Source organism: Pleurodeles waltl, chromosome 12 (genome assembly GCF_031143425.1).
Source record: "Pleurodeles waltl isolate 20211129_DDA chromosome 12, aPleWal1.hap1.20221129, whole genome shotgun sequence".
NCBI classification, from domain to species: Eukaryota; Metazoa; Chordata; class Amphibia; order Caudata; family Salamandridae; genus Pleurodeles; species Pleurodeles waltl.
In genome coordinates, this window is record NC_090451.1 from 1,920,738 (window position 1) to 1,936,366 (window position 15,629).

At 39.6% G+C, this 15,629-nt stretch overlaps 6 non-coding genes across 6 annotated transcripts; all 6 read left to right on the plus strand.

The window, feature by feature from the left end:
- Positions 1-2,398: 2,398 nt before the first annotated feature.
- On the plus strand, positions 2,399-2,480 carry TRNAS-ACU (transfer RNA serine (anticodon ACU)). The gene has a single exon. It is a non-coding gene; the product is annotated as a tRNA-Ser (tRNA).
- Positions 2,481-2,975: 495 nt separating this feature from the next.
- TRNAL-AAG (transfer RNA leucine (anticodon AAG)) lies at positions 2,976-3,057 on the plus strand. Its single transcript has one exon. It is a non-coding gene; the product is annotated as a tRNA-Leu (tRNA).
- Positions 3,058-7,709: 4,652 nt separating this feature from the next.
- On the plus strand, positions 7,710-7,791 carry TRNAS-ACU (transfer RNA serine (anticodon ACU)). Its single transcript has one exon. It is a non-coding gene; the product is annotated as a tRNA-Ser (tRNA).
- A 503-nt stretch (positions 7,792-8,294) lies between these two features.
- Positions 8,295-8,378, plus strand: TRNAL-AAG (transfer RNA leucine (anticodon AAG)). The gene has a single exon. It is a non-coding gene; the product is annotated as a tRNA-Leu (tRNA).
- Positions 8,379-13,032: 4,654 nt separating this feature from the next.
- Positions 13,033-13,114, plus strand: TRNAS-GCU (transfer RNA serine (anticodon GCU)). The gene has a single exon. It is a non-coding gene; the product is annotated as a tRNA-Ser (tRNA).
- Positions 13,115-13,619: 505 nt separating this feature from the next.
- Positions 13,620-13,701, plus strand: TRNAL-AAG (transfer RNA leucine (anticodon AAG)). The gene has a single exon. It is a non-coding gene; the product is annotated as a tRNA-Leu (tRNA).
- Positions 13,702-15,629: the final 1,928 nt, after the last annotated feature.

Below are 15,629 nucleotides of genomic sequence, written 5' to 3' on the forward strand. Positions count from 1 at the left end.
GAAGATTTGTGTGATGGCAAGAGTCATCAGAGGAGAGATTGCTGGAGTGTGTCTTTTAAAATTAATATTAACATGAAAAGCTTACAATATATTGTGTAATGAAGCTGCTCAAAAAATGTGTTAACGTAGAAATAATGCACACGTTTGAAATGTGCCCACGAGGAGTGGCTACCAATGTATACGAAGACTAATGAAAGTTATTAATGCTGAATTAATTATGTACTAATGTTTTTAATTTGTATTAACATATCAAAATTGGAGTTAAGTATTAGGAGTTTGTTCATTAAGCAGTAGGCCTTAGTTTAGCGAAGGTCTGTGCCTAGCTGCCTGGTCTCATATTAAACTGTCTTTTTCTAACGTGCAATGTGCTATTTTCCTGAAGGACATGAAACTGTACTTTCCCAGAAGCTAGAGATGTGTGTAGCTGTAGTAAATTCTTTCTCATGGAACCCTACTTGCTCAAGGAGACATTCTTGCTGAATGCAACAATGTAATTTGTAACAGGTGCAAGGCTGCCTGGAGTAGGAGAAAACAATGGAACTACTGACTGTAGCGTAAAATGTAACTTTTCTCACCTGACATTCCAACGGATGAAAACGTCAATAACATGGGCCAATCAACGACATGAGAACTGTGGTTTGTGTAAAACTCTGGTGAAGATTATTGGACAGAGATGGCGATGCACCAATGATTATCCATTGAGGAATTAGGAGTAAATTAGACAGTTTTGATTTAACCAGATGACCCGAGGAGAAATCAGGCATTTATTGGACATTCCACTCCAAGCCATTCTTTGCCATTCTACTGAGCCATTTAGGCCATTTCGTTTGAGACTTTGCCGTTTGTTCGCCCTGTTACTCTAAACCACCCTTTACTTATTCCTTACCAGATACTTACTTCTCCTCTATATGAGGGAAGTTCTTGTTCCTTAGCTATGCCATACTGATACTTTGCCCTGTCCTTTCTTTGCTGATCATGCAAACGACTGATGTCCAGAGGACGAAGACTGACGCTGTTTGCTGATCCGTTGGATGGGTAACTATCTGATGAAAATTGTAATTGTCTGTTTGCCTTTTCTTTCTAGGTACCAACGCTCTTTGATAGAGGCCATAGTTAGATGTTTTCCAAATTTGTGTTTGCTAAATTGTTTTGCATGAAGCCCAACATGCTGATGCTAATACGAGGTTATTTAAGGTGTTCACTAAAAACTGACGCAAATAGACAAATGAATGAGTTCTTGCTTTGTTGAACCATGCACTACTGAGACTTTGCTAAGTTGCTTCTTAATAATTATGTGTTAATACTGAGTGAATATTCTCTATGCATTGATTAATTGCATTTCTAATTGCAAATCTGAAGAGTTACTAATGAGATGAATTGCTGATGAGATTAACAGAAATGACTTTAGATTGTAACCAGTAGGGAAATAAATATCCTAACACTTAACTAAATTGGTGTGGTTATTCATGACTGAAAGATCATGGTGTGTTCACTTTATTGACTCTCATTAAAGGTTATTGATTAGCATGCTGATTAGTTATTGCAATTGTTGTTTAGATATTGATCTATTGATTTGTGATGCCAAAAGACATCTCGTACTGGGAAGTCCCCGAACCTGGTCTAAAAGGTTCATCGACTTCGGCGTGTCTCCATGTAAGTTTACTTATCAAGGCTCTGACGCGCCTTCACTAATAAAAAGTAATCTGATCGCTTGCTGCGGAGTCATCGTCAACAAAAACTACCAAAATATTACTTTAATGTATTGTAATTACGACTGCCTCAGTTTTATGCATTACGTGAGTAGTCGGACAGCAATTTATTTAGCGCAAAAAATATTTCTTGTTGATGCACGTACGTTTTTAAACTGAAGTGTCATAGCTGTAGCAGCAATACTCACAGTTTAGGTGGTTTTATAAACTAAGTTTTACTTTTTCCTACTTAAAACTTTTTGCAGAACAATGCACATTAAATGGGAAGGCAGTTTTCCTTAATTGTGTACTATTTGCTGCCTAATGTTGACATGTAAGCACACCACCAATAACTGACACCTAGAGACTCGAAAGCGCCATACCAGTACAATATTTGTATGATATTGCACTTTAAATCCACGTACAACTGAATTAAAGCAATCTTAGCTCATTTGAGGGTAGTGTGATAGTACATCACATATGGATAGAACATGTTTGGAAAGTGTAATTTTCATGATTACATTACATTTAACATATAAATTTAAGCTGAAGTAGGGATGGACAACAAGGTTGTATAGAGCAAAGCTGAAGACAACAAGTTACCATAACAATCTGTAAATATATGCTCTTTATTATGTTTAGACAACTATCACCTAATAGAACACATTTTGGCTACCATATTTTGTACTCCTGAAACATGGTGTTTTGAAGACGAGGTGGCCGAGTGGTTAAGGCGATGGACTACTAATCTATTGTGCTCTGCACACGTGGGTTCGAATCCCATCCTTGTCGGTTTATTGTTCCGTCTTTAGTTTTTAGTATGTGGTAGGGCTGGGTTAACCCTATTTTATGTGAAAGTTAAATGACATATCCCATGGTATTTCCGGCAGTACAACGGCTCAGTTTGGAAACACCGCTCAGTTGAGTACTGTGCTTAGGCATTACTGTAAACAGCGCCAGCCGGGTTCTGCTCATGAATCACAAAATCTTTCCTGAGGCGGAGGGTTTGTAAGTTGAGGGACGTAGATAGTTTGATTCCTTATCCTTAAAGAAAGAGAAGCAGCGCGTGCGGGACGCAAATGTAAGGGTTGTCTTCCTACGGACTCTCAGGACTGGCGCTCCCTGACACCCGGGGCCAATCCTGACCTACTGAATGTATCACGTGCCTGCTGCTGTTGGCGTTGACTTTCCTAGGATCACTTCACAGGCTATACACCCTTATTCTCCAACTCCCCTATACAACAGAACATCTCACTTCAGAAAGCTTACAGAAACAGGTTTGCACAGGGTAGTGTGGCCGAGCGGTCTAAGGCGCTGGATTAAGGCTCCAGTCTCTTTGGAGGCGTGGGTTCGAATTCCACCGCTGCCAGTATTTTTCAACTCACAAACGTATTTTGTCTGCATCAGTGTCTCACTCTCTGCCTTCTGCACCTACGATCCACATAGCGAGAGGTGAGACTATGTAAAGTGGTGACGTATATATGTAAGGGTAGCCAGACAGTGGGACCGAGCCTTCTTATTTTAAAAAACCACAACCTAAGGTGACAAGAATTGTATCGGTAAACAAACCAGCTGTCTTGAAGTCTAACTATAGAGGCGACGAGAGGGGTCACTGTGATGCTGAAAGTTCAGTGAGTGTAAACAGTAGAACGCTGTGTGATACGTTTCCTTGTAGTGATGACAGCTCGCATTTCTAAAGCAGAGAGCAAACATACAATGGGGAAGAAGAATAAATAAGGAAAGACATATATTATATGCAGACAGTTATTATACTTTGCTTTTCACCTGTAACTCGCTCAACTGTCGGTGAATGCTGCGTTACCCTGCATAGCCAGGTCACCACAGCGGGTGTCCACAGTGTTTGGCCAAGTTACTATAGTTGTGAGCTTGTAGATGGGAGGTAGCGTGGCTGAGCAGGCTAAACTGGCTAGATTTAGGCTCCAGTCTCTCTGGAGCCGTGGGCTTGAATCCCAACACTTTAAGTTTACTTGAACCAAATACTTTTGCAAAAAAGGTTCATGTAATAAATATTCATTAGGGTCGTGGTTGTGAGTATGACACTAATGGATAAAAGTGGGACTAACAATGCTACAATTCCCGAGACTACCACTGCACTAACAGCCTGGGAGAGGTTTGAGCTGGATACAAGATACTTGCATGAGGGAACTAACTCGAAAGGGGAACTATCCACTGATGTTTTCTATCGCTTGCTGAGTGAGTATGTTGACACAATGGATGCAAAAGATTGTTTTGTGTGTACACAGATTCCTGTTTCGGTACAAGAGGGGGTTACCTATCATAGACTGTCATTAACATATGGGATACGTTGTAGTCTGTTACTAACAAGATTCTATAACCAGGAAGAGATTCAATATTTTTACTCAAATCATGATCTTGTGTTTTCTAATGTACCTATCATAGAGGATGTGAGTGGGGTAGCTAAGTACTATAGCATAAAGTTAGTTAAAGGATTATTTCAGGCGACATTAACAATTAGTACATCTTATGCACACCACAATAATTTGACATGTTTGCTTACACCTGTAGAGAAAAGCTTTTTAGATCACACGGAAGAGAGAAGAAGGGCATTGAAGGGTAAACTAGAGAAAGGATTACAGCAACGGGCCTTTGCTAGTAGTGACGGTTATAGTGCAATTAGAGAACAAGGGAAGTTAGCTTTAGACGCACTACATGTAGGAAAGCTTTGCATATCCAAGACCAAATCATACTATGACAATGTGTTTGTGGGAATGAGTGAATGTAAGCGTGTGTTTTTGTTTCAGAGTAAATGGACGTTCATGTTAAATGGACAGGATCCAGCAATCCCCGGGATTTATTATATATGTGGACTTAATGCTTATTACCGTCTTCCAAGGGATAGTATGGGACATGTTATTTGGGGATAGTTTTCCCAAAGATATATCAACTTGACTATTTGAAAAGGTTATAAAAATTGTCTGAATTACATCGTACTAGACATAAGAAAGAGACTGCTGCTGGTGTAGTAGGAGACATACTTGGGACGATAATTTCTTCAGTGGGAGTTATTATGAACTCCATAAAGATTCAAAAGTTGTCTACTAATGAGGATAACATGCTGACAAACTTTTCAAGGGCTATACTCCTGATGGATACTGAACTTGCTGCGGAGGGGGCTATGACTCTTCAAAACAGGCTTGCTTTAAACATTCTTTTAGTGAAAAATGGCAGAGTTTGTAGATTGCTCAATGGGTGTAATTGTTGCGCTTACATACCAGATAATAGTAATGAGATTAGAAGTATGCTTACTAACTTAACTAGGGATAGTACGGACTTGAAGGATTTGAAAGAACCAGGTGTTTGGAAAAAGGTTGGGAAAGGATTTGCTTCAGTGGGAACTGGATTAGTAACATTTGGCATGGGATACTGTCTAAAATAATACAGGGGATATTGATTGTTATAGATTGCTTATTTGGATCATGGGTGGCATGTCAAATTAGTAAAAGAATAAAATTTAAGATGGCGAAAAATAATAGGAGGAGGGAAGAAAAACAAAGGGAAAAATTATTCAGGGCAAGATCAAAGAGGAAACCAAGAAGGGAAGAGATTGATATGAGGGAATTGTAGTATGTAAAATTAGTAGGGAAGATTTGTGTGATGACAAGAGTCATCAGAGGAGGGATTGCTGGAGTGTGTCTTTTAAAATTAATATTAACATGAAAAGCTTACAATATATTGTGTAATGAAGCTGCATAAAAAATTTGTTAACGTAGAAATAATGCACACGTTTGAAATGTGCCCACGGGGAGTGGCTACCAATGTATACGAAGACTAATGAAAGTTATTAATGCTGAATTAATTATGTACTAATGTTTTTAATTTGTATTAACGTATCAAAATTGGAGTTATGTATTAGGAGTTTGTTCATTAAGCAGTAGGCCTTAGTTTAGCGAAGGTCTGTGTCTAGCTGCCTGGTCTCATATTAAACTGTCTTTTTCTAACGTGCAATGTGCTATTTTCCTGAAGGACATGAAACTGTACTTTCCCAGAAGCTAGAGATGTGTGTAGCTGTAGTAAATTCTTTCTCATGGGACCCTACTTGCTCAAGGAGACATTCTTGCTGAATGCAACAGTGTAATTTGTAACAGGTGCAAGGCTGCCTGGAGTAGGAGAAAACAATGGAACTACTGACTGTAGCGTAAAATGTAACTTTTCTTACCTGACATTCCAACCGATGAAAACGTCAATAACATGGGCCAATCAACGACATGAGAACTGTGGTTTGTGTAAAACTCTGGTGAAGATTATTGGACAGAGATGGCGATGCACCAATGATTATCCATTGAGGAATTAGGAGTAAATTAGACAGTTTTGATTTAACCACATGACCCGAGGAGAAATCAGGCATTTATTGGACATTCCACTCCAAGCCATTCTTTGCCATTCTACTGAGCCATTTAGGCCATTTCGTTTGAGACTTTGCCGTTTGTTCGCCCTGTTACTCTAAACCACCCTTTACTTATTCCTTACCTGATACTTACTTCTCCTCTATATGAGGGAAGTTCTTGTTCCTTAGCTATGCCATACTGATACTTTGCCCTGTCCTTTCTTTGCTGATGATGCAAACGACTGATGTCCCGAGGACGAAGACTGACGATGTTTGCTGATCCGTTGGATGGGTAACTATCTGATGAAAATTGTAATTGTCTGTTTGCCTTTTCTTTCTAGGTACCAACTGCTCTTTGATAGAGGCCATAGTTAGATGTTTTCCAAATTTGTGTTTGCTAAATTGTTTTGCATGAAGCCCAACATGCTGATGCTAATACAAGGTTATTTAAGGTGTTCACTAAAATCTGACGCAAATAGACAAATGACTGAGTTCTTGCTTTGTTGAACGATGCACTACTGAGACTTTGCTAAGTTGCTTCTTAATAATTATGTGTTAATACTGAGTGAATATTCTCTATGCATTGATTAATTGCGTTTCTAATTGCAAATCTGAAGAGTTACTAATGTGATGATTTGCTGATGAGATTAACAGAAATGACTTTAGATTGTTACCAGTAGGGAAATAAATATCCTAACACTTAACTAAATTGGTGTGGTTATTCATGACTGAAAGATCATGGTGTGTTCACTTTATTGACTCTCATGAAAGGTTATTGATTAGCATGCTGATTAGTTATTGCGATTGTTGTTGAGATATTGATCTATTGATTTGTGATGCCAAAAGACATCTCGTACTGGGAAGTCCCCGAACCTGGTCTAAAAGGTTCATCGATCTAGGCGTGTCTCCTTGTAAGTTTACTTATCAAGGCTCTGACGCGCCTTCACTAATAAAAAGTAATCTGATCGCTTGCTGCGGAGTCATCATCAACAAAAACTACCAAAATATTACTTCAATGTATTGTAATTACGACTGCCTCAGTTTTATGCATTACGTGAGTAGTCGGACAGCAATTTATTTAGCGCAAAAATATTTCTTGTTGATGCACGTACGTTTTTAAACTGAAGTCTCATAGCTGTAGCGGCAATACTCCCAGTTTAGGTGGTTTTATAAACTAAGTTTTACTTTCTCCTACTTAAAACTTTTTGCAGAACAATGCACATTAAATGGGAAGGCAGTTTTCCTTAATTGTGTACTATTTGCTGCCTAATGTTGACATGTAAGCACACCACCAATAACTGACACCTAGAGACTCGAAAGCGCCATACCAGTACACTATTTGTATGATATTGCACTTTAAATCCACGTACAACTGAATTAAAGCAATCTTAGCTCATTTGAGGGTAGTGTGATAGTACATCACATATGGATAGAACATGTTTGGAAAGTGTAATTTTCATGATTACATTACATTTAACATATAAATTCAAGCTGAAGTAGGGATGGACAACAAGGTCGTATAGAGCAAAGCTGAAGACAACAAGTTACCATAACAATCTGTAAATATATCCTCTTTATTATGTCTAGACAACTATCACCTAATGGAACACATTTTGGCTACCATATTTTGTACTCCTGAAACATGGTGTTTTGATGACGAGGTGGCCGAGTGGTTAAGGCGATGGACTACTAATCCATTGTGCGCTGCACACGTGGGTACAAATCCCATACTCGTCGGTTTATTGTTCCGTCTTTAGTTTTTAGTATGTGGTAGGGCTGGGTTAACCCTATTTTATGTGAAAGTTAAATGACATATCCCATGGTATTTCCGGCAGTACAACGGATCAGTTTGGAAACACCGCTCAGTTGAGTACTGTGCTTAGGCATTACTGTAAACAGCGCCAGCTGGGTTCTGCTCACGAATCACAAAATCTTTCCTGAGGCGGAGGGTTGGTAGGTTGAGGGACGTAGATAGTTTGATTCCTTATCCTTAAAGAAAGAGAAGCAGCGCGTGCGGGACGCCAATGTAAGGGTTGTCTTCCTACGGACTCTCAGGACTGGCGCTCCCTGACACCTCCCATGGCCCGGGGCCAATCCTGACCTACTGAATGTATCACGTGCCTGCTGCTGTTGGCGTTGACTTTCCTAGGATCACTTCACAGGCTATACACCCTTATTCTCCAACTCCCCTATACAACAGAACATCTCACTTCAGAAAGCATACAGAAACAGGTTTGTACAGCGTAGTGTGGCCGAGCGGTCTAAGGCGCTGGATTAAGGCTCCAGTCTTTTTGGAGGCGTGGGTTCGAATCCCACCGCTGTCAGTATTTTTCAACTCACAAACGTATTTTGTCTGCATCAGTGTCTCACTCTCTGCCTTCTGCACCTACGATCCACATAGCGAGAGGTGAGACTATGTAAAGTGGTGACGTATATATATAAGGGTAGCCAGACAGTGGCACCGAGCCTTCTTATTTTAAAAAACCACAACCTAAGGTGACAAGAATTGTATCGGTAAACAAACCAGCTGTCTTGAAGTCTAACTATAGAGGCGACGAGAGGGGTCACTGTGATGCTGAAAGTTCAGTGAGTGTAAACAGTAGAACGCTGTGTGATACGTTTCCTTGCAGTGATGACAGCTCGCGTTTCTAAAGCAGAGAGCAAACATACAATGGGGAAGAAGAATAAATAAGGAAAGACATATATTATATGCAGACAGTTATTATACTTTGCTTTTCACCTGTAACTCGCTCAACTGTCGGTGAATGCTGCGTTACCCCGCATAGCCAGGTCACCACAGCGGGTGTCCACAGTGTTTGGCCAAGTTACTATAGTTGTGAGCTTGTAGATGTGAGGTAGCGTGGCTGAGAAGGCTAAACTGGCTAGATTTAGGCTCCAGTCTCTCTGGAGCCGTGGGCTTGAATCCCAACACTTTAAGTTTACTTGAACCAAATACTTTTGCAAAAAAGGTTCATGTAATAAATATTCATTAGGGTTGTGGTTGTGAGTATGACACTAATGAATAAAAGTGGGACTAACAATGCTACAATTCCTGAGACTACCACTGCACTAACAGCCTAGGAGAGGTTTGAGCTGCATAAAAGATACTTGCATGAGGGAACTAACTCGAAAGGGGAACTATCCACTGATGTTTTCTATCGCTTGCTGAGTGAGTATGTTGACACAATGGATGCAAAAGATTGTTTTGTGTGTACACAGATTCCTGTTTCGGTACAAGAGGGGGTTACCTATCATAGACTGTCATTAACATATGGGATACGTTGTAGTCTGTTACTAACAAGATTCTATAACCAGGAAGAGATTCAATATTTTTACTCAAATCATGATCTTGTGTTTTCTAATGTGCCTATCATAGAGGATGTGAGTGGGGTAGCTAAGTACTATAGCATAAAGTTAGTTAAAGGATTCTTTCAGGCGACATTAACAATTAGTACATCTTATGCACACCACACTAATTTGACATGTTTGCTTACTCCTGTAGAGAAAAGCTTTTTAGATCACACGGAAGAGAGAAGAAGGGCATTGAAGGGTAAACTAGAGAAAGGATTACAGCAACGGGCCTTTGCTAGTAGTGACGGTTATAGTGCGATTAGAGAACAAGGGAAGTTAGCTTTAGACGCACTACATGTAGGAAAGCTTTGCATATCCAAGACCAAATCATACTATGACAATGTGTTTGTGGGAATGAGTGAATGTAAGCGTGTGTTTTTGTTTCAGAGTAATTGGACGTTCATGTTAAATGGACAGGATCCAGCAATCCCCGGGATTTATTATATATGTGGACTTAATGCTTATTACCGTCTCCCAAAGGGATAGTATGGGACATGTTATTTGGGGATAGTTTTCCCAAAGATATATCAACTTGACGATTTGAAAAGGTTACCAAAATTGTCTGAATTACATCGTACTAGACATAAGAAAGAGACTGCTGCTGCTGTAGTAGGAGACATATTTGGGACGATAATTTCTTCAGTGGGAGTTATTATGAACTCCATAAAGATTCAAAAGTTGTCTACTATTGAGGATAACATGCTGACAAACTTTTCAGGGGCTATACTCCTGATGGATACTGAACTTGCTGCGGAGGGGGCTATGACTCTTCAAAACAGGCTTGCTTTAAACATTATTTTAGTGAAAAATGGCAGAGTTTGTAGATTGCTCAATGGGTGTAATTGTTGCGCTTACATACCAGATAATAGTAATGAGATTAGAAGTATGCTTACTGACTTGACTACGGATAGTACGGACTTGAAGGATTTGAAAGAACCAGGTGTTTGGAAAAAGGTTGGGAAAGGATTTGCTTCAGTGGGAAATTGGATTAGTAACATTTGACATGGGATATTGTCTAAAATTATACAGGGGATATTGATTATTATAGATTGCTTATTTGGATCCTGGGTGGCATGTAAAATTAGTAAAAGAATAAAATTGAAGATGGCGAAAAATCATAGGAGGAGGGAAGAAAAACAAAGGGAAATATTATTCAGGGCAAGATCAAAGGGGAAACCAAGAAGGGAAGAGATTGATATGAGGGAATTTTAGTATGTAAAATTAGTAGGGAAGATTTGTGTGATGACAAGAGTCATCAGAGGAGGTATTGCTGGAGTGTGTCTTTTAAAATTAATATTAACATGAAAAGCTTACAATATATTGTGTAATGAAGCTGCATAAAAAATGTGTTAACGTAGAAATAATGCACACGTTTGAAATGTGCCCACGGGGAGTGGCTACCAATGTATACGAAGACTAATGAAAGTTATTAATGCTGAATTAATTATGTACTAATGTTTTTAATTTGTATTAACATATCAAAATTGGAGTTATGTATTAGGAGTTTGTTCATTAAGCAGTAGGCCTTAGTTTAGCGAACGTCTGTGCCTAGCTGCCTGGTCTCATATTAAACTGTCTTTTTCTAACGTGCAATGTGCTATTTTCCTGAAGGACATGAAACTGTACTTTCCCAGAAGCTAGAGATGTGTGTAGCTGTAGTAAATTCTTTCTCATGGGACCCTACTTGCTCAAGGAGACATTCTTGCTGAATGCAACAGTGTAATTTGTAACAGGTGCAAGGCTGCCTGGAGTAGGAGAAAACAATGGAACTACTGACTGTAGCGTAAAATGTAACTTTTCTTACCTGACATTCCAACCGATGAAAACGTCAATAACATGGGCCAATCAACGACATGAGATCTGTGGTTTGTGTAAAACTCTGGTGAAGATTATTGGACAGAGATGGCGATGCACCAATGATTATCCATTGAGGAATTAGGAGTAAATTAGACAGTTTTGATTTAACCACATGACCCGAGGAGAAATCAGGCATTTATTGGACATTCCACTCCAAGCCATTCTTTGCCATTCTACTGAGCCATTTAGGCCATTTCGTTTGAGACTTTGCCGTTTGTTCGCCCTGTTACTCTAAACCACCCTTTACTTATTCCTTACCTGATACTTACTTCTCCTCTATATGAGGGAAGTTCTTGTTCCTTAGCTATGCCATACTGATACTTTGCCCTGTCCTTTCTTTGCTGATGATGCAAACGACTGATGTCCCGAGGACGAAGACTGACGCTGTTTGCTGATCCGTTGGATGGGTAACTATCTGATGAAAATTGTAATTGTCTGTTTGCCTTTTCTTTCTAGGTACCAACTGCTCTTTGATAGAGGCCATAGTTAGATGTTTTCCAAATTTGTGTTTGCTAAATTGTTTTGCATGAAGCCCAACATGCTGATGCTAATACGTGGTTATTTAAGGTGTTCACTAAAATCTGACGCAAATAGACAAATGACTGAGTTCTTGCTTTGTTGAACCATGCACTACTGAGACTTTGCTAAGTTGCTTCTTAATAATTATGTGTTAATACTGAGTGAATATTCTCTATGCATTGATTAATTGTGTTTCTAATTGCAAATCTGAAGAGTTACTAATGAGATGAATTGCTGATGAGATTAACAGAAATGACTTTAGATTGTAACCAGTAGAGAAATAAATATCCTAACACTTAACTAAATTGGTGTGGTTATTCATGACTGAAAGATCATGGTGTGTTCACTTTATTGACTCTCATTAAAGGTTATTGATTAGCATGCGGATTAGTTATTGCGATTGTTGTTGAGATATTGATCTATTAATTTGTGATGCCAAAAAACATCTCGTACTGGGAAGTCCCTGAACCAGGTCTAAAAGGTTCATCGACCTAGGCGTGTCTCCTTGTAAGTTTACTTATCAAGGCTCTGACGCGCCTTCACTAATAAAAAGTAATCTGATCGCTTGCTGCGGAGTCATCGTCAACAAAAACTACCAAAATATTACTTCAATGTATTGTAATTACGACTGCCTCAGTTTTAAGCATTACGTGAGTAGTCGGACAGCAATTTATTTAGCGCAAAAATATTTCTTGTTGATGCACGTACGTTTTTAAACTGAAGTGTCATAGCTGTAGCGGCAATACTCACAGTTTAGGTGGTTTTATAAACTAAGTTTTACTTTCTCCTACTTAAAACATTTTGCAGAACAATGCACATTAAATGGGAAGGCAGTTTTCCTTAATTGTGTACTATTTGCTGCCTAATGTTGACATGTAAGCACACCACCAATAACTGACACCTAGAGACTCGAAAGCGCCATACCAGTACAATATTTGTATGATATTGCACTTTAAATCCACGTACAACTGAATTAAAGCAATCTTAGCTCATTTGAGGGTAGTGTGATAGTACATCACATATGGATAGAACACGTTTGGAAAGTGTAATTTTCATGATTACATTACATTTAACATATAAATTCAAGCTGAAGTAGGGATGGACAACAAGGTCGTATAGAGCAAAGCTGAAGACAACAAGTTACCATAACAATCTGTAAATATATGCTCTTTATTATGTTTAGACAACTATCACCTAATAGAACACATTTTGGCTACCATATTTTGTACTCCTGAAACACGGTGTTTTGAAGACGAGGTGACAGAGTGGTTAAGGCGATGGACTGCTAATCCATTGTCCTCTGCACGCGTGGGTTTGAATCCCATCCTCGTCGGTTTATTGTTCCGTCTTTAGTTTTTAGTATGTGGTAGGGCTGGGTTAACCCTATTTTATGTGAAAGTTAAATGACATATCCCATGGTATTTCCGGCAGTACAACGGCTCAGTTTGGAAACACCGCTCAGTTGAGTACTGTGCTTAGGCATTACTGTAAACAGCGCCAGCCGGGTTCTGCTCATGAATCACAAAATCTTTCCTGAGGCGGAGGGTTGGTAAGTTGAGGGACGTAGATAGTTTGATTCCTTATCCTTAAAGAAAGAGAATCAGCGCGTGCGGGACGCCAATGTAAGGGTTGTCTTCCTACGGACTCTCAGGACTGGTGCTCCCTCACACCTCCCATGGCCCGGGGCCAATCCTGACCTACTGAATGTATCACGTGCCTGCTGCTGTTGGCGTTGACTTTCCTAGGATCACTTCACAGGCTATACACCCTTATTCTCCAACTCCCCTATACAACAGAACATCTCACTTCAGAAAGCTTACAGAAACAGGTTTGCACAGGGTAGTGTGGCCGAGCGGTCTAAGGCGCTGGATTAAGGCTCCAGTCTCTTTGGAGGCGTGGGTTCGAATCCCACCGCTGCCAGTATTTTTCAACTCACAAACGTATTTTGTCTGCATCAGTGTCTCACTCTCTGCCTTCTGCACCTACGATCCACATAGCGAGAGGTGAGACTATGTAAAGTGGTGACGTATATATATAAGGGTAGCCAGACAGTGGGACCGAGCCTTCTCATTTTAAAAAACCACAACCTAAGGTGACAAGAATTGTATCGGTAAACAAACCAGCTGTCTTGAAGTCTAACTATAGAGGCGACGAGAGAAGTCACTGTGATGCTGAAAGTTCAGTGAGTGTAAACAGTAGAACGCTGTGTGATACGTTTCCTTGCAGTGATGACAGCTCGCGTTTCTAAAGCAGAGAGCAAACATACAATGGGGAAGAAGAATAAATAAGGAAAGACATATATTATATGCAGACAGTTATTATACTTTGCTTTTCACCTGTAACTCGCTCAACTGTCGGTGAATTCTGCGTTACCCTGCATAGCCAGGTCACCACAGCGGGTGTCCACAGTGTTTGGCCAAGTTACTATAGTTGTGAGCTTGTAGATGTGAGGTAGCGTGGCTGAGCAGGCTAAACTGGCTAGATTTAGGCTCCAGTCTCTCTGGAGCCGTGGGCTTGAATCCCAACACTTTAAGTTTACTTGAACCAAATACTTTTGCAAAAAAGGTTCATGTAATAAATATTCATTAGGGTCGTGGTTGTGAGTATGACACTAATGGATAAAAGTGGGACTAACAATGCTACAATTCCTGAGACTACCACTGCACTAACAGCCTGGGAGAGGTTTGAGCTGGATACAAGATACTTGCATGAGGGAACTAACTCGAAAGGGGAACTATCCACTGATGTTTTCTATCGCTTGCTGAGTGAGTATGTTGACACAATGGATGCAAAAGATTGTTTTGTTGTTTTGTGTGTACACAGATTCCTGTTTCGGTACAAGAGGGGGTTACCTATCATAGACTGTCATTAACATATGGGATACGTTGTAGTCTGTTACTAACAAGATTCTATAACCAGGAAGAGATTCAATATTTTTACTCAAATCATGATCTTATGTTTTCTAATGTGCCTATCATAGAGGATGTGAGTGGGGTAGCTAAGTACTATAGCATAAAGTTAGTTAAAGGATTCTTTCAGGCGACATTAACAATTAGTACATCTTATGCACACCACAATAATTTGACATGTTTGCTTACACCTGTAGAGAAAAGCTTTTTAGATCACACGGAAGAGAGAAGAAGGGCATTGAAGGGTAAACTAGAGAAAGGATTACAGCAACGGGCCTTTGCTAGTAGTGACGGTTATAGTGCAATTAGAGAACAAGGGAAGTTAGCTTTAGACGCACTACATGTAGGAAAGCTTTGCATATCCAAGACCAAATCATATTATGACAATGTGTTTGTGGGAATGAGTGAATGTAAGCGTGTGTTTTTGTTTCAGAGTAAATGGACGTTCAAGTTAAATGGACAGGATCCAGCAATCCCCGGGATTTATTATATATGTGGACTTAATGCTTATTACCGTCTTCCAAAGGGATAGTATGGGACATGTTATTTGGGGATAGTTTTCCCAAAGATATATCAACTTGACGATTTGAAAAGGTTACCAAAATTGTCTGAATTACATCGTACTAGACATAAGAAAGAGACTGCTGCTGCTGTAGTAGGAGACATATTTGGGACGATAATTTCTTCAGTGGGAGTTATTATGAACTCCGTAAAGATTCAAAAGTTGTCTACTATTGAGGATAACATGCTGACAAACTTTTCAGGGGCTATACTCCTGATGGATACTGAACTTGCTGCGGAGGGGGCTATGACTCTTCAAAACAGGCTTGCTTTAAACATTCTTTTAGTGAAAAATGGCAGAGTTTGTAGATTGCTCAATGGGTGTAATTGTTGCGCTTACATACCAGATAATAGTAATGAGATTAGAAGTATGCTTAC